At 42.2% G+C, this 18,062-nt stretch overlaps 1 protein-coding gene across 1 annotated transcript in view; it reads left to right on the forward strand.

The window, feature by feature from the left end:
• Positions 1 to 18,062, forward strand: part of LOC150075716 (uncharacterized) — a 506,024-nt gene that overhangs the window by 208,950 nt on the left and 279,012 nt on the right. The gene's annotated exons all lie outside the window — the stretch shown is intronic.

Genomic DNA, 18,062 nt, shown 5'->3' on the forward strand with positions numbered 1-18,062 from the left:
ATGACATTCCAGGCCTATTTTGGAAAAGGACTGTCACTACATTGAAACCCCTCATACTGCGGATCTTCAACCTGTCTCTCAGGCTGGGGAAGTATCCTAATCACTTTAAGCAGGTCAATATAGTTCCTATTTTCAAAAAAGGTGATAAAAATGACGTATGCGATTACAGACCCATAACCTTGCAAAACAGCCTGGCTAAACTCTTCGACACAGCAGTGCACAAACATCTCTTCGAATTCTTCAAGCCTTTTATCGATCAGAATCAACATGGTTTCTGCAGTGGCAAGTCAGTAGTCACAAATTTACTTCCTTTCTGGCAATACACCTCTGAAGCTCTTGATAACCACCTACAAGTTGATGCAGTCTACACAGACATATCCAAGGCATTTGATAAAGTCCCGCACGAACAACTTCTGGAAAAACTTAAGCTGTATGGCATCCGTGACCCTTTGCTCTCATGGCTACGCAGCTATATTACGCATCGTTCCTTGAGCGTTATCATCGATCAAGTGAACTCAGACTGTTTTATACCACTAAGCGGAGTACCACAAGGCTCTCCCTTAGGTCCTCTTCTCTTCATTGTTTTCGTAAATGATCTTCCTTCTTTCATGTACACCTCCAATGTTCAAGTTGCTCTCTATGCAGATGATCTTAAGATCTACTCAGCAGTGAAGGAGACTACCGATTCTCAACAACTTCAATGTGCTCTCAATAAATTCTCTCTGTGGCTATCTCTGAATGGCTTGTCTGCTAACCCCTCGAAGTGCAAAGTTATCTCTTTCTCATCTTGCAGATCTCCACAACTAATGAATACGGAGTATAGTATTAACTCTGTGATCATCGAAAGGTGTGACCAAGTTAACGACTTAGGGATTCTCTTTTCCAGCAGTGCTAAGATCCGCTAGGTGGCGGAAGTTGACTAACTGAGGAATTATGTGCTCCGCTTTTTACCTTAATTTAGTATGGATTAAAAGTGTTAAACTAGTTGTAATTGATATCAGTGGGTAGCTCTCTTCTCCAGCTTTTGAAACAAGTATGAACAGAAGACGAAAGCATGCAGGTAAATATGATTTCTAAAGATTAAATCTGCGAATACCTGATCGGACATTTTCTAGTTCGTATAAACGCAACGTGTCCGCTTACCGAGGGTAGTCTTTCGAAATCACTACAAGGTCATACCTCCCGCTGTACTTCCCCTTAATAGGTGGGCAGAAAGGCTTTAGTAAAGTTACAGTAGCTCACTATACTTCTTTTGCCCTTAGGGAAAGAGCGACCTTAAAAGCTAAAGGGAAACACATGTCTGGATTACAAAATATGGAAAAACAGGGATCAGAAGCAACTGATCAAATATGTAATATATGCCAAAAAGTGAGCAAATGCGCTATTAAATGCAGCGGATGCAAGGCGGTTATTGGAAGATGTTGCTCCTCGGTGGACATAGCTCGACTTAATCGAGCTAGGAAGAAGAAATTTCTTTGTCTAACTTGTAAATCCAAGAAAGGGAACGATGGGGGTGAACGGGTAAATAAGCCATCTAAAGAAGAGTCTAGCGAAGGCGAGTCGGGCGATGACGCCTGCAGCGAACGCGAGCCTACGGACTCCTCTCAAGGTATCTGCTCTGGGATACCCGAAGAACCAATTAATGTCATAGGTGACTCGATAACGGAAATACTAGGGTGCGACGCATGTCCAGATGACTGCGAACATCGGAGACTTCTTAGCAGAACCCAAGACACTGAAAAAATGTCAAACTTCGTTGTACAGCGTGTTGCAGAAAGCCCTCATTGCAATGGAACTGAGAAAAAACAACACTGCGGCTCGGAACCCTACACAAGTAATCACGAATATTACTTAACAGAGCTCCTCTCTCCGATGTACAGGGCCCTACGTGAGATCCAAGAGGAGAACAATGAACTAAGGGAGCAAAACATTAAAATCAGCAGAAGTCAAAAGTTATTAGAGGAAAAATTGAACACACTATTAGCGCAGTTACAACTAACGGATAGAAAAATCGACACTGCTGTACTAGCTATGAAAAAACAAGAAAATAGGGCCCAATATAAGGAGGCGGATAAGGCACGAACAGATCAGCATACGCAGACATCCAAATTACAGAGGGATACTAAGGGAAAAGCAAGAAATGATAGGAATAATAACTTTAAAAATGAGGGAGGCGAGTCACTACTGCGTCTAAGAGTGTCAAGATCTGAAATCTCCACTGAGAAAGACCACACGACTAGGCCAGAAACAAGAATAGACCTCGCAAATGCTAGTCCCCTCTCCCTATCAACCAATGACAACCCCCAGAGCACATTGACGACTGAAATAAATGCTGGGTTTACTAGACAACCTACCTTTGCGCAGATTGCGACCATTAGACAGAAGGCACCGCAACAGAACAAGACGAGTGAATCTGCCCCATCGATACCCTCTCGCGCAAATCAATCCATGTTTGAGAACAATCTCGCGGACTATAGGGTTCAAAAAACGAATCAAATCAATGATGAGCACAATAGAACCGAGACCACAACTAATCGTGTTGCGGGACACAGTCAGAGGCTTGCCGACAGATTTAACATATCCTCTGTACAAACCAGAGGAAAGATATTTATTTCAAGACTCAATCCGCAGACAGGTCCAAATCTTATTAAAGAAATGTGCGACAGAGGATTGGGGATGGATGTAGAGGTCAAGCAAATACGCACACGACATCCTGCATATTCCTCTTTCATACTCTCCTGCCCACTAAATAGTGAAGGACGGCTCTTGGACAGAAACATCTGGCCATTAGGAACGCTGGTGAAGACATATAGAGAAAGGGCTGGGAGGCCCACAATTAGGAACAGCACCGCGAACCTACGAAGAGCCCAATAGCAATCAACAGTCAATTTTTCTCTCGCAAAAGACTCGAACCGGATCATTATCTTCTTGCAAAACGTAAGAAGTATATCGAATAAGCTACACGCACTACAAACCTTACTACTCAACTCGGAGAATGACTGCGTATGCTTAGTTGAAACATGGCTCCATAATAATAGACACCTGGACGCCCTTGCACACTCCTCCGGTTACAACTGCATCGCAAATGGAAGAGAGGGTAAAAGAGGAGGCGGTGTAATGATTCTTTTCAAGAAAGGATTTTCTGTAGTCAAAGAACTCGAGGCGCAATCGAAGAATTTCGAGGCTATCATTGCCACTCTTGGCAAGGAAACGAGGAGATTGCAATTAGGCGTAATATACCTACCACCGGAACACACTAAAGAAAACAGAGCCGAGCTTCTTACGTGGCTCACCTCAAATCTGAGCACGAACACAGACACAATCATAATGGGGGACCTCAATATGCCACTACCAAAACATCGGGAGGCAAAAAGCGAGTTGGACGATACAATGAATGCTTTAAACATGATCCAATTGAAAACACCAGCAACAAGAGGAACTCAGTGCCTAGATCTCATATACTACAATACCCCAGATATAAAGTTGAGGAATAGCTACATGAAATTCACTTCGGATCACCAACCGCTCACGTGTGAAGCCACTTTAAGAAGAATCCGGGACATCCGCCAAACTGGTCCGCATCCAAAAAGCGATACAAAGATACTTTTCTCATCAAAATATATTAAAAGTGACGTCATTCTGAAACATCTGATGGCATATAATTGGCAAAACCTATACCTTTTGGGCACTGATGATGCCTTATCAGCGCTCTCACAATCACTCATGCATATGGCTGAAGAAGGAGCATCTAAGGAAATTAAATTATCAGACAGGGCAAAGCCCTGGTTCAACTCACAGTTGAAAGCAATCTTCAAAAATAAGCAAAAATTGTTCAGGAAATGGAAAAGAACTAGACATCCAGAGGACCACACCCGGTACAAACATGAAAGAGCACGGTTCATGAAGGAGAAGAAACGGGCACACATAGATATGGCTAAAGCAAAACTAAAAAAAGGCAAAAGAATTGTCAGCAAAAAAAACCTCGCGCATAAAATGACTGAGGCATCCTTTAAGGAATGGACCGAAGCCACTTTCGGAACACCCCTCAAGGAAAACCAAATTGACAGCGAAGCAAACAATAACAGGATACAAGATGTAATCAAGGGGTTTAAGGAATCTATCAATAGTAATCGGATTGTCACTAACAATGGACATCTAAAGGAAATCAGTATTAGCAGAGACAACTTAAAAAGTGCAATCAACAGCCTCCCAAATAAAGCAACAATTGGGCCAGATAATTTCCCACTATTTATGATCAAAATCTGTAGCTGTTACATCATCGATGTACTACTACACATATTCCAGAGAATTTTGATGGAGGAGAACTTCCCGAAGCTGTGGAAAAGCTATTTTGTAAAACCTATCCCCAAAATAAAAAACCCAAAATCTGCAAAAGACTTCAGACCAATCGCTATCGGATGCTCATTGCAAAAAATCTTTGAAAAAACAATCCTGCACACCATCATCGAGCATTGCTTTAAGCACAGGCCAGAATACCTGCACTCAGTACTTCCGCAGAGATCGACCATCACCAACCTCATGGGGACACTGCTAAGGATCCAGCAAGCACTAAACAGTAAGCAGCAGGTGGACGTAGTCTATTTAGATGTGGCATCCGCGTATGATAACATATCCATCCCAGCTCTCATAGTCATTTTGCGGGACTACTTCCACATTACAGGAAATGCCCTCCATTTATTAAAGAGCACTCTTTGGCGCAGACAAATTGCGGTGACAAACGAAAACATGTGCGCAACGTATGAGGTTGATAAAGGTGTCCCGCAAGGCGGAGTATTGTCTGCCACACTTTTTGCCATAGCCCTCGAACCCTTCTTAGCCCAGAACAAGAAGCACTTCATCACATACGCCGATGATATAAAATTTTTTATTACCTCAGGAGATCAGAAATCAGCTGACTACCACAACCAAGTGGCTAATACTAGAATAAAAGAACTTCAAGAGTATCTAGATTGTATCGGGCTGCAGTTGAACGAAAAAAAGACGGCACAAATGACTTTCACAAATAAAATAAAGCCAAACAAAATGGCAATATTTGTGAACGGCATCCTCGTCCAAAAGGCACAGTCACACATTGATCTTGGTCTCAAGTGGGACGAAGGCCTGACCTTCCGCCCGCACTTCGCATACATCCGTAACAAAACATACGCGGCGCTTTGGGCAACCAGGCAGGAGCTCACCGGTATTAGAGACCCCGGTCTGATGAAGCAATACATCAACAGATGTGTTACTCCTATTCCCCTATACGCGGCACAAATCTGGTCTTCAGCTCCCGAATGCAGTATCAAAGCCTTTCTAGGACTCGAATACTGGCTCTTGAGATGGCTGAACAGAATTTCAGCTAAACCTTTTACCATCTCAAGAGCTATACTATACTCCAATTTAGAGGTCACACCCTGGAGACAAACAATAACGTCAAGGAACATAATGACCCTCGCTCAGCTTTTAACGGGACGACTGGACGCACCGAAAGCCCGAGAGTGGATAAAAATACCCGGCGAAAAACCAAGAAGAGTTGCAGAAAAGAAACCACAACTGAAATCGGCATTTACGCAGTTAGATAGCCTCGGAAGATTCTTTCCAGCAAACACCATCCAGCTATTCAACAACCTAAATATCAATCCTGAAAAGCTCTGCAATTGCAAATCCTACAGAAAGGAAGTTCTCAGAAACTCTTACTTGCAAATACAGATGTAATTAAGGATACAGTTCCAGCACCTTGTTCGGCCAGACACAAGCCACTGGGATTTAGGAAACCCGACCTCATCAAGAAATAGATGTCAGGATTGTCATACCTACACAACTCTAATCCCACAGAAGAAGACGACTGCTGGAAATTTGAACTTTCAATTTTTTTTTTTTTTTTTTTTTTTTTTTTTTTACTGTATCGCAGTCATTCCTGTGGTTACAAATGCCGTACGTTGTTTGGCTGTAAATATTTGTGTTTGTGTAAATACGGTGAAACTATCACTTGTGTCTGTTTAAGCAAAAGGTATGCTTCAATTGTCATGGTATTAAGTTCTTACCAGTTTACGGTAGTAAGTAATTAATAACTGAAATATTCTATATTCCAGATAATTATAAATCAGATATTATGTATTTCATGTATTTCATAACTGTAACATAGATGTATGTTTTGTAACATAGTTGTATATGTATGTTCACCCTCTAGCCTGTGGCTGTAACCGGGTGTTCTCATAAGAGAAATAAATTGATGATAATAATAATAATAATAATAAATTCGATGCCCATGTCCTTAAAATCACCAGCAAAGCATTCAAAACACTGGGATTCATCAAACGGAACACATACAAGTTCAAAAACTACAGATATGCGGTTATCCTTTATAAAACTATTGTACTGCCAATCCTTGAATTCAGTTCACCCATCTGGAATCCTCACACAAAGACTTTAACTAACAAAATTGAAGCAGTCCAAAAAAACTTTGTCCGTTACCTTACGTACCGCAATCCTCTATTCTATCACTCAGTGTATTATGAATCGCTGTGTGATTACTTTCATCTGAGGCCTCTGTGCACCAGAAGAGTTACTGCTGACATCGCCCTCCTAGCCAAAATAATCACTGGAATTTATGAAGCATCTGATATCCTGAGTAAAATAAACTTCAATGCTCCCTGTAGACAAGTCAGGAACCTTACACCGTTTCGCCTTGACTCTGCCAACACGGACTTAATGAAGTTCAGTCCACTGAACAGAATCAGCAAATCAGCAAATGACTCTCTCATTGACTTCTTTGACAACTCCCAATCACTGATGAACTCCATCCACAAGTTTGCCTCTTCACTTAAACTGCAAAGTGACTAGCTCACATCTAATTATTGTAGTTTATTATTATTTGTTATATTATTTTTCTATTCTCTAACGGATTAATTATTACTTGTTTTACCGGTAACTTAACTTAATACAATCCTCTTTTGTACATATGCTTTATTGTTTGAATTTGTATCAATGTTTATCGTCCTGTAGGATTTCACATTATTGTTATTATGTTTATCGATCTGATCTCAGATACACTGTTAATGGTTACCTGTTGTGTATCTTTTTATTAATAAAATAAAATAAAAAAATAATAAAATAAAATAAAAAATTGACGGCGACCTCTGTAGGTTTGTGAAGGATCGGAGGTACCGAAGAGAGATCCTTAAGAGCCTGACCTTGGCCAGGCAAAGTGCACATTGATAAGGGCAGCATAATAATGCCCAATATATTGTAAATAATGTTCAAAGCACGATGTCTTTATGAATGTGTTGTAAATAAAGTCAACAATATCTTTATGAATGTGTTGTAAATAAAGTCAACAATATCTTTATGAATATAAATATTAATATAACATAAGGTAAATATGAATATCTTTATTATTTCATTGTAAATACTGTCAAAAGCATAAAATGTCCTGTAAATAATCTGCCACTGATTCTATTTTATTGTTGGCTCTGGGGGATGAGCCCGAACTTCGATGTGGGCCCCGTCTCCCCAAGGCTATTATTGTCCACCATCCAACGTAAAACCCCTGGCATTGCTGCTGTGAATGGTCTATTGTATATACCACGTTTGTATACAATAAAGATTATATAATATAAAAGACAGAATGAGACACTCCCTTCATGAATGCTGCTGATGCGCGGAATGGACGACGCGTGTTTGCCAATCTTGCAGTCCGCTCGTAGTCAGACGATTGGTATCAATCAGCAGTTCTCGTTGATCTGGGTGAGATCTCTACTGGATCTGGATGGGCGCTTGCTTAAAGCGCGGCGTTGCAAACGCCCTGTTTTACAGGAAGCAGAGGGAAAAGGCGTGGGAACTTGATGGGCGCTTCGAAGGCCACGTTGGACGACTTTTGCTGGCTTTGAACAGCTACTTGACGTTTATATTGCTTGAGGAGAAATTCTCCTCGTGCACGAGATGGTTGGCCTTCATCCGTTTGTTCGTTATTATTTGGAGAAGACGATGTTGGATACCGAGAATTAAAAGGAGGCCCGTTTGCACAACACGTCATTAAAGGATTACCTCGCATGACTAACAAAAGGTTTTAATGAAATCTATTATACGTGAGGGAAAGTATTAAATAATTCAAAAAATCTTTTGATCACACACTTTTAATTCAAATTCGTTGTACATAGTTTCTTATTCTTCTACTAAATACTAATATTTATTTTGAAAAACAGGATAAATTTTATTCTAATCATATTCTAGTATTTTGCCACGAAACGGCGCCGACACCGTTGAAATACGTAGAAAAAGAATCCCTCGTTGACACGCCTGAAGACCGCCCTCCAACTGCTGTCGTTTCCATTTCCTCTTCCATCTCACAAGTTAACGTGTCTTCAAAAACATATCCATCCCTTCTTCTTCTCACAAAATTATGCAATAAGGTTTCATTAAGTCGATAGCAGAATGGGGATTCAGTGATCTGCTGGAGTGCAAAATGTATTCCAAACGTGCATTCTACAAGTACCAGTCGCCTCGCTCGAGTTAATCTATAATTGAAAATTCTTCGCTCACGGATCAAATGGGTGTGGTCGTAATAAATTTTCAGCGAATTCCAATGCTCCGTCCCTTACAAAAACAAATGGCGTTGCCGGCTCATTTGTACCAGGAACAGCTCTATTTAGCGGCAAGTGGTTTTTCATTCTTCCAAAATGTTCGAATCCATAAGCACCAACGTCTATTGCAGCGAAACAGTAATTTATATATAATCTTTATTGTATACAAACGTGGTATATACAATAGATCCTTCACAGCAGCAATGCCAGGGGTTTTACATTAGATGGTGGACAATAATAGCCTTGGGGAGACGGGGCCCACATCGAAGTTCGGACTCATCCCCCAGAGCCAACAATAAAATGGAATCAGTGTCAGATTATTTACAGGATATTATGCTTTTCACAATATTTACAATGAAATAATAAAGATGTTCATATTTACATTATGTTATTTATATTCATAAAGATATTGTTGACTTTATTTACAACACATTCATAAAGACATCGTGCTTTGAACAATATTTACAATATATTGGGCATTATTATTATGCTGCCCTTATCAATGTGCACTTTGCCTGGCCAAGGTCAGGCTCTTAAGGATCTCTCTTCGGTACCTCCGATCCTTCACAAACCTACAGAGGTCGCCGTCAATTGAAAGGATTATGGGGAGCATCTCCCTGGGGAGAAAGCGGTCACTGAGTGCTAGTCTGTTTTAGTGAGCAGTGGGTGTGGGAGCTGACCTCAGTCCGGGTAGAGGGATCCTCCAGCCACACAGTTCCCAGATGCTTGGCTCCGAGACCATTCCGGTTGTCATCTTGACAGTGAGAACGAGGCGTTTTTCAAATACAAGATCTGGAAGTCGGGCAAAATGAAGTCGCCATCGCAGTTGTCCTTTGCTGGGGTGGACGACGATGTTTTTGCGTGATCCAACGAAGGAGCCAGTATTCGGCGGAGTACACGCGCTTGATGTTGGTAGGGGCCGCGGACCCCCAAATTTCCGAGGCATGCAGTACGACGGAGTATACTGAGGTGTATATGTACCGACGAGTCACATCCAGATCCCTAACGTGGAGTTGTTTTGTGGTCCAGCGCATTTGACAGAATTTTGCTGTGAGCTTGTCAATGTGGGGGTTGAAGCTCAGTTTATAGTCGAAGACGACTCAAGTCTGTATGTATCTTGACCACTGGGAAGGGAATGCCGTCTAGAGAAGCTTGGATTTCAGTGGGTTGGCGCTTCAGAGAAAAGACAATTTGGGCTGATTTGGCAGGGTTAATGAGGAGGCCAAATTGATGGAGATAGGATCCTAAGTCGTGTAACTTTTCACAGATCTTTTTATTGATGTTTGAGAGATGTTCGCCGGGGTTAATCTGAGTATATATCTTAATATCATCGGCATAGCAGAGTATGTCTTCTCTCTGTTGCACAAACGGAAGAATAACAGCGGTGAATAATGCTCCGGACAGAACTCCGCCTTGGGGAACTCCCGCAGTGATTGGTTTTGATTCCGCATTCCGGTATCAAATTTTGCGATTTCTTCACCAATTAACATTAAAAGTTCACCAAAACTCTCCATCGATATTCTGTAAAATAAAAAATAATAACTTCTGGTGTTTTCCAAACATAATATAAAACCGTCCCGTTTTCAACCTACTTGAATTTGCTGAATGAATCCACCGTCGTCGTTTTCTCTTTCTACCCACAATCAACATAAATGCATCCAACTCGAACAACGTCCATCTTGCAACTGACAATAGAAAAAGTGAGTATTCAATGAAACGTTACAAACGCCCTTTCTACTTTGAAACGATCTGACGTTAGAAACGCTACTTGTAGTTTGCTATGTTGGAGGCATTTGCAACGCCGGCGCTTTAAGCCCCGTCTACCATAGCCCTAGAAGTAGATTTGTTTTCACGCGGGGCAAAGAGAAAAACCCTATCCTTCGCGTTCTGTAGTTTGGCGGTTGAGTTGAGTTTCATTGGCGCACTTTTGTCCCATTTCGTTTCGAGAAAAGCGTTAAGAATTAAGGGAGAAATAATTAAAAGGTGTTACAAAATGCGAGTAGGAGACGCAAAGGATAATTAAGAGACGTAACCGTGAATGTCTTAAGAAGTAATTAAAATAAAAGTGAAGTTTTGGAAATCTGCTTTAATTCTAATAAATAACCCGAGAAATCAAAATGGCATCGAGTTTATATCATCAATTAAGGAGGGGGAGAGGAGCTTATTTTAAATTAAGGTGTTTTTTTTTTTAAATTAAGTTGGACAACTCTTCCAAAATCTGTCTCGTACGTTATTTTCAAAATTCTTTGATTCCTGGACGGAACGAAGGTTCACTTGACGTCTGGACTCGAACATTCACCATCGGCTTGTACGCTAATACTCGGGTGTGCCTTCTCTTTTTATCATATCGGCTTCATATTTTACTTAGAGAGGAGGGGGGGACGTCATATCTATTGGTGTGTAATACTCCCTCTTTCCCTCTTTTGGCATAACAAGTATTCGTCTTCCCGGATCTGTACTTCTTTCGATTAAGTTGCGTGAATGCAGGAACCGAATTCTGTATGGGGTGAATTGTTTAATGAAGAAGCAAACCGTCTTACGAATCCCAATCCCTCACGAGCGACATTTTTGTCCACTTGGATGACGAAGGAGCGGTCGTATTTATGCCTAAACCGGAAACAGAATCCTCATCTGGTGGCACTCCACTCTCAACGTTTAATCGCGCGTGGTTAAATTTTTTAAAAATTTTTCTGTTTTTTTTTACTCCGGGACGACAAAACGGTCAGAGGAGTTCGCGAGATAGACAGAATACAAGAAACAGCGCAGAAAATGGAAACTGTCAAATGATGTACAACACAGAATTAACTACTCGAGGGCCACACAGCAATATTTAATAGGGAAAAATCTAGAGAAATCAACCGCTACATGAAAGACACTTGACAGGGGAAAGCTACCTCGTTGCACACATAAAAGTGACACAAATCAGGGGCTTGACAAAGAAGCGTGGATGGACCACATCGGCAGTTCCCCCAGCATATATTACGAGTCTCAAGTCAGGGAGTTTGAGTGGGATCAATTAGTTGACAATGAGATGGAGTCTGTTCTTATCACTAAAGAAGCACTAATACAGAGTATTAACTTTCTCAGGTCAACTAACACAGCTGGAGTTCATGGAGTCCCCCACTTCATGGTAAAGTGTCTCAGCCCTTTCCTAATTGAACCACTCCAAGCAATTTATAGCTCTATCCTTGCTTGCCAAGTTTTCCCTGAGAACTGGAATAAGTACGCTGTAATTCCAATGCCGAAAATTACAAAACCTAACCGTGTGGAGCACTATAGGCCAATATCTACTGTATCTACCCTGTTAAAAGTACTGGAGAAACTCTATTGCCAAAGTTGTCGAACCAGATATTGGCTGGCCAGCCTCAACAATTTTGTTATTCAATAACTGCAAGATATACTATTACTAACCTCCTCATAGTTCAAGCCGCAATATTAAATGCTTTCCAAGCCAGAAAGGAAATTGCAATAATTTATGCCGATATAAAAGCAGCCTTCCATAGTCTGAATGTACATCCCTTACTTCCTTGCTGAAGTTCCCTACTTGTCGGCCCATTTTTTACTGCACAAATAGTCAGATCCTCCAACGCCAACTCCAGGCAGGAGTTCCATAGGGTGGAGTCCTATCTAGACTCCTGTTTATCACCATTATGATCCCGTTCTGCAAAGGTAGGAATGATGTATGCACTTATGCAGACGATATTAAGATCCTAACACCCATCCAACCGTCCAAGACCAATAGGGCATTGTGTGACCAGATTAATTATAAGCTTCTGAACTTATTCGTGTACTTAGACAAACTTGGCTTGGCCCTAAATCTGCAGAAGACTGTAATCATGGTGTACTCGCTCAAAAAATCGCCTACGCTCGTACACCCGAAACTTAATGGCAAACCTATCCCAGTTGTTGAGACGCACAGAGATCTGGGAGTAACATTTGATACGAAACTTACATTCAAGTCTCATATTGACCCGATTGTAAAAAAAAATGAACTACTTACGTTGGACAACAAAACAACGCCTCTTGCACGTGAAACAGACTGCAACAACCGCACGATATTTAAGAACCACAGTGTATTCGGCTATTTTGTATGGCGCCGAATTGTGGGCGTCAGCCACCCACCCCTACCCACATTAGGACAATATATGCGAGTGAATTCTGGCTGCTGAAGTGGGCAAACCATAAGCACCATCTCCCTCAACAGTTAAAAACCACGCAGCTCTCTGAACAGCTTAAACTGCAGCGTTTACCAGTCATCATTGCCTGGAAACGATTAATAACTACAATCAAAATGATGACTTGGCAGACACGATATCATCACCATGCTTCTGGCAGCTTAGTGAGTGGCACATCCCGCCATCTGCATTAAGAGGCACCAAATATGTATTAATCGTTTCCAAGAAAAACGAATCGTTCTCCTTCGAGAAAGCGGCGTAGATGGACCCGTTTAAGGGCTCTTTTAGCGATCTTTGTAAAAGCGGATCCATCTACTTGAAGCGTTGCTTCGATAGCGTCCCGTCGGAATTGTTCGAGAGAAATTGGAGTCGCTTTAATCGGGGAGACGCGATAGGGGCGGTATAATCGAGTTCGGGTGACACTGACGCCACTAACCAAACTGTGTTCTGTACAGGGAAGAGCTCAAAGAGAAGGAATGTGTTTTGAACGAGAGGTTCAAACAGAGCCGGTTCAAATAGTGCGGTGTTTCTCCTCGGCTTCCGTGGTGTGCCCCCTCAATGATTCGTCGAAATAAATTCGATGCATTAAAATGGAACCGCTAAAGTGAACATCGAGCCAGGAGGGAGATCTATCTTTTATTATCAGTTTATTAAATAAATAAATAAATAAATAAGATCTTTATTGTATAGTTCACCGGTACACGCAGGTACCACGACCATACAATACCCTTCACGGCACCATGCCAGGGGTTAACAAACGGCAGAGATAATAAAGGAATTGTAAAGATTAATTATAAGCAAATTATATAATAAAAAAAAATAAAAAATAAAAATAAAAATAAATAAAAAAAAATAATAATAAAATTAACTCAAGGTTCTCCACCTGTACGGCTAGCAGGGTGTACAGAAATTTTTGGCTTCGTTGAATGAAGTCAGTGAAATTGGATTCTTCTTTCTAGTGGTATTTCGTTAAGTCTGAACTTCATCGATGTGTACTCTCTCTCTCTCTCTCTCTCTCTCTCTCTCTATTTGGTAGACTGATGGCGTTTTAGTGAGCTTCCTGCTTAATGCGGTTGTAGTTCGTGAGCGTCTTTCACTGGACTGGACCCGCGTGTTTAATATATGGGCGTTTATGTACGAGTGGATTCGTGTATCCACGATGCCCGAATCTCTATTGTATGGTAGAATGCTGTTTCGTTGCCATTTTTTTGGCACAGAATGTCTGGTAAAATAGATAGATAAAAAAAGCAGCTTTCCACGAGGGAGGGAAGGAGGGAGGGAAGGAGGGAGGGCGGATATCGAAAGCTTTACTAAAGTAAACGATGTGAAAATCGTTGTCCGCATGCGACTCAATGAGTGCATCGCAGTAAGAATAAATAAAATCTTTATTTGAGTAAATTAATTTGACGGATGAAAAGGCTGAAGTGAAAGTTCAGCAAAAGGAACAGGGTTAAAACGATCCCTAATTTTATGCGCACTTTCTACTGATCAATGTTTCAGCATCTGCTTCTTAAAGAGGATGGAAAGAAAGGAACAGTTCCTCGAGATTTACCACTCCCTCAAACACGCGAGTTTCACTGGAACAGTTTCCCCGCCAGCACGTGCAGTGCTATTCTAGGGCTTCTCTGTACTCCTCCCGCGATTTTACAGTACGGTATGCCTACTCCTATCGAATTCCTACAGCAGCCCGCAGAGGGTGGGCGCAGCCTTCGTCCTTGTATTTGCCGCCTTCGTCGAAGTCCGTTATTTTGGTTCTTTAATCACCCCCTTGCGCGACTGGTTTTTCGTTTTGTTGTTTAAAAAGGAGAATGCGTTAACGGCAATCGAGAACACGATTGCGCAAATAAACACGCGACACGACGAGGAATGTTTCGTTCGACACCAATTCGAGACGAGTTTCGCACGGCGATGAAAGAACTCCAATCATTCGAAAACGCCCCAGTGGGGCAGCCACTCCCGTGCACCCATTCCACTGCCAAACTGGTTGAGTGTGTGTATGTGTGAGAGAGAGAGAGAGAGAGAGGGGGGGGGGACATTCCGTTGTTCGGGACAAACAGGAAACCAGCTGTCTGTTCACCTTTCGTTTTATAAAGTGGCACACTGAATGTTGTTGCGCGCCGTCCCTCCTGTTCAGAGCAATTATCCCTTTCGGAGTTTGAGGCTTCCTCAACTCCGTCCTTGTAATCTGAGTCGAAATTCCTCTACGCTGCGTGTGCGCCTGCGCTTGTACAATTTTTTAATGTTATTAACGCCGTCGCTTTCTTATTAATTAATTAATTTATTTATTTTTACTCATTAAATGTTTATTGAAGAAGAAGAACTCTTTATTGCGTACAATGCACACGCTGTACCCAATACCCTTCACGGCTACAAGCCAGGGATTTGCCGGACAGGCTCTTGAGCAGATTGCTCTGCTCACAAGAGCCACCCCCCTGGACAGCGGGAAGCTAGGGGGTGATATTTACATTCAGGGGTTAAAGCAACGACGTGTGTCCGGGGATTACACGGAGCGCGTGTATGCTTAACTTAAAAAAATACACAACTCACAGCGTTTACTATTTTATATACTTGAAAGTTGTGCAATGCCGAAGTGTCCCGAATTAAAGGATATTATTTTATCAAAAGTGCTGTAAATTACAAAAACGTGAGAAATACAGTATGTACAAAAATATAAAGAATTGAGGTAGTCCTTCACCGTCAGGACCAATTGTAGATTTATTGGGAAGTCTATTGATGGTATTGGCATGGTGACGTGAAGGGTATTGTATGGTCGTGGTACCTGCGTGTACCGGTGAACTGTACAATAAAGATCTTATTTATAAGGTGTTGCTTTGTTAGAGATATAGTTGAAAGGGTCTGTCTGGAGTGTATGAAGAAATCGCCAGGTTTGCGGATTTTGGGTATGATGGCACCTCGTTGAAATTCAAAGATATCCATTCCTGAAATACCTTCTCTTCCATATGGAAATCCTTGTTGCATTTGGATGCAATATGTTCGATAGAATATGGTAGTCAATAGAATATGGTTTATTCTATTGAGTACCAGCTGGCGGATTGCTTTTAGTTTATATTTAAGGAAGGTTTCCCGCTCTTTCTTTTATATCTGGTAGTAAGCTGAGTTACAGTACTTTTTCCATATTTTGAAAGCTTTTTATTTCCTCTTGAATGCTTCTCGGACTTCAGCATTGAACCACGTATTGCATCTATCAGAGAATTTTAATTGCTTGAAAGCTCCTTGGAAGGCAAGTTCAAGTAGCTGGTTAGCCAGGCTAGATATAGCAATGTCTACTGATTCTTGCTGTAGATCCTTACAGTTTATTTCTGTGAGACGGGCAAGAATGATCTCTGGGTTTAAGTATTTCATGCAGAATACTGTTTTGGTCATCACCTCCTCCCGAAAGCTTCACCGGCGTTTTTAGTAACGTTAAACTAAAACGTGATGGGAGAGTGACTGTGGTGTTCAGTGGTCAATCCAAGATGTGGGAAATTGTGGAATAATAGGTCCAGCATCTGGTTTCCCCTGGTAGTAGGTGTAGTTTGGTGAACTAAATCAAATGTGCCAGTGACTGAAATGAGATCTTCAGTGGCCTCATCGTGTCTAGGCGTAGCCATGTTGAAATTGCCTATAAATGCAATTGGGGACATTGGGGGCCAGATTGGCTGCTATCCATGCTATCAGTTCACTTTGTGAATCTTCTGTATGTTTGGGGGGGGGGGGAGATATAAAGACATATTTGGAGTTGTATGGCATCCTTTCTTAATGTGGCACATAGGGCTTCGAAGTAATCTGATTTTATCACCTGAAATCTGGACTGCTTGAAACTGGATGAGTACAGCAACGCAACACTGCTGCCGCGTCTGGTGTCCCTGAAATTATGGAGGCTGAGGTAATTGAGAGACTGACCTATGACATCCAGTTGCTTTCCGTGAAATAATCAAGTTTCGGTCAGGCAGATGAACTGATATTCAGCTAGTAACATGATGGTTTGTAGAGGTTTATTGTAGTTTATTGCTGATAATGCGTACATTTTGGTAGAAGCATTTAAGGTGAGGTATTGAGACAGGTTGGTACGAGGCTTCCGTTAGTCAATATCCCTGTGTTATTGTCGATCTCATGCGGTAGGATGTGGAAGAGGTCCGTTCTTTGTACATTTTTATTAGAGTTCCCAGAGGCCAGGTGCTGGTATCGAGCACTTTTAGTTCATCCTGTTTGTCGTAATTGATTGTGAATGAGGCATGGGATGAATATCTTGTTTTCACAGGTCTTCCAGCCATCTTGAAGTTACAGGAAACGATGTTAGAAGCACGGAGAATAGTTGGGACGGCTGCTCAGTCCAAAGTCAGGTCAGGGGGGAACTCTCCCTAGTCAAGGAGCAAAGTCTGTACGCGACAAAGGGGAATAGGTTCGGCCGTACTGTCTAGTGTCCAGTTTGTGGTGTGTCCAGGTCCACAGACAGAGACGCCACATAGAAATCGTTGAAAAGAAAGCGATTAAGCACAGAAAAGTTAAAAAATGTGTTACCAGCACGCAGCTTAAATAACAGGAATCCGTGGCAACAGATCTTGCACTTCAACTGAATCATATCTGAAGACATTGGCGATAAATGACCACTATAGAGACACGTTTCCAGCGCGTTCAACGGCTAAAATGGCGAGGTTGCTTTTATGCAGTGACACGGAAACACAAAAAAGGCGTCGCCGCAGACAAGCGGCATCGGAAAATTTCTTGCGACTTCGAGGTTCACGTGTGGCATCTTCAACTTTCGTGCAGTTTCGTGTCGATCTTTCCGCTTGGCTACTGGCGGCTTTGAAAAACACCGCCGAAGCATTTCGGAAACCCTCCTTCGTGTGTGCGCGCCCGTAATTACAGCGGAGGTGGGAAGGGGGTGGGCGAAATATTGGAGATGATTTCGATTGTTTCGAGTGGACGAAGACGGTTTAATAAACGCCGCACTTCGTGCACGGAACTCGTTTGCTGCTTCGAAATAGCCGTGACATCTTTGTGCGGGGGGAAGGACATCTCGGCCGCATTCCTGTTGCGGCCGTCATCCCGGCGGATGACGGATTGTTTGAGGACTCAACGGCGCGTATTCGACGGACGGAAGGCCGATCCTTCTGACCCGATCCGGGAGGCGAGGGAGGTTTCTTAATCAATCTGCGCGCATCACGTGATTTGAACCGATCGTTCGGCGCCGAGAGCATCTCGTAGTCCTTGGCCTTTCGCATCCGAAGCCACGCGCAATTCATGGAAACGCTTCCTAAAGGCGCTGACATCCCTCGGGCAATATTCGGTGAGCAGCGCGCAT

This window comes from Mastigoproctus giganteus, chromosome 13, assembly GCF_048544385.1.
Source record: "Mastigoproctus giganteus isolate SK-2022 chromosome 13, ASM4854438v1, whole genome shotgun sequence".
In the NCBI taxonomy this organism is placed as follows: Eukaryota; Metazoa; Arthropoda; class Arachnida; order Uropygi; family Thelyphonidae; genus Mastigoproctus; species Mastigoproctus giganteus.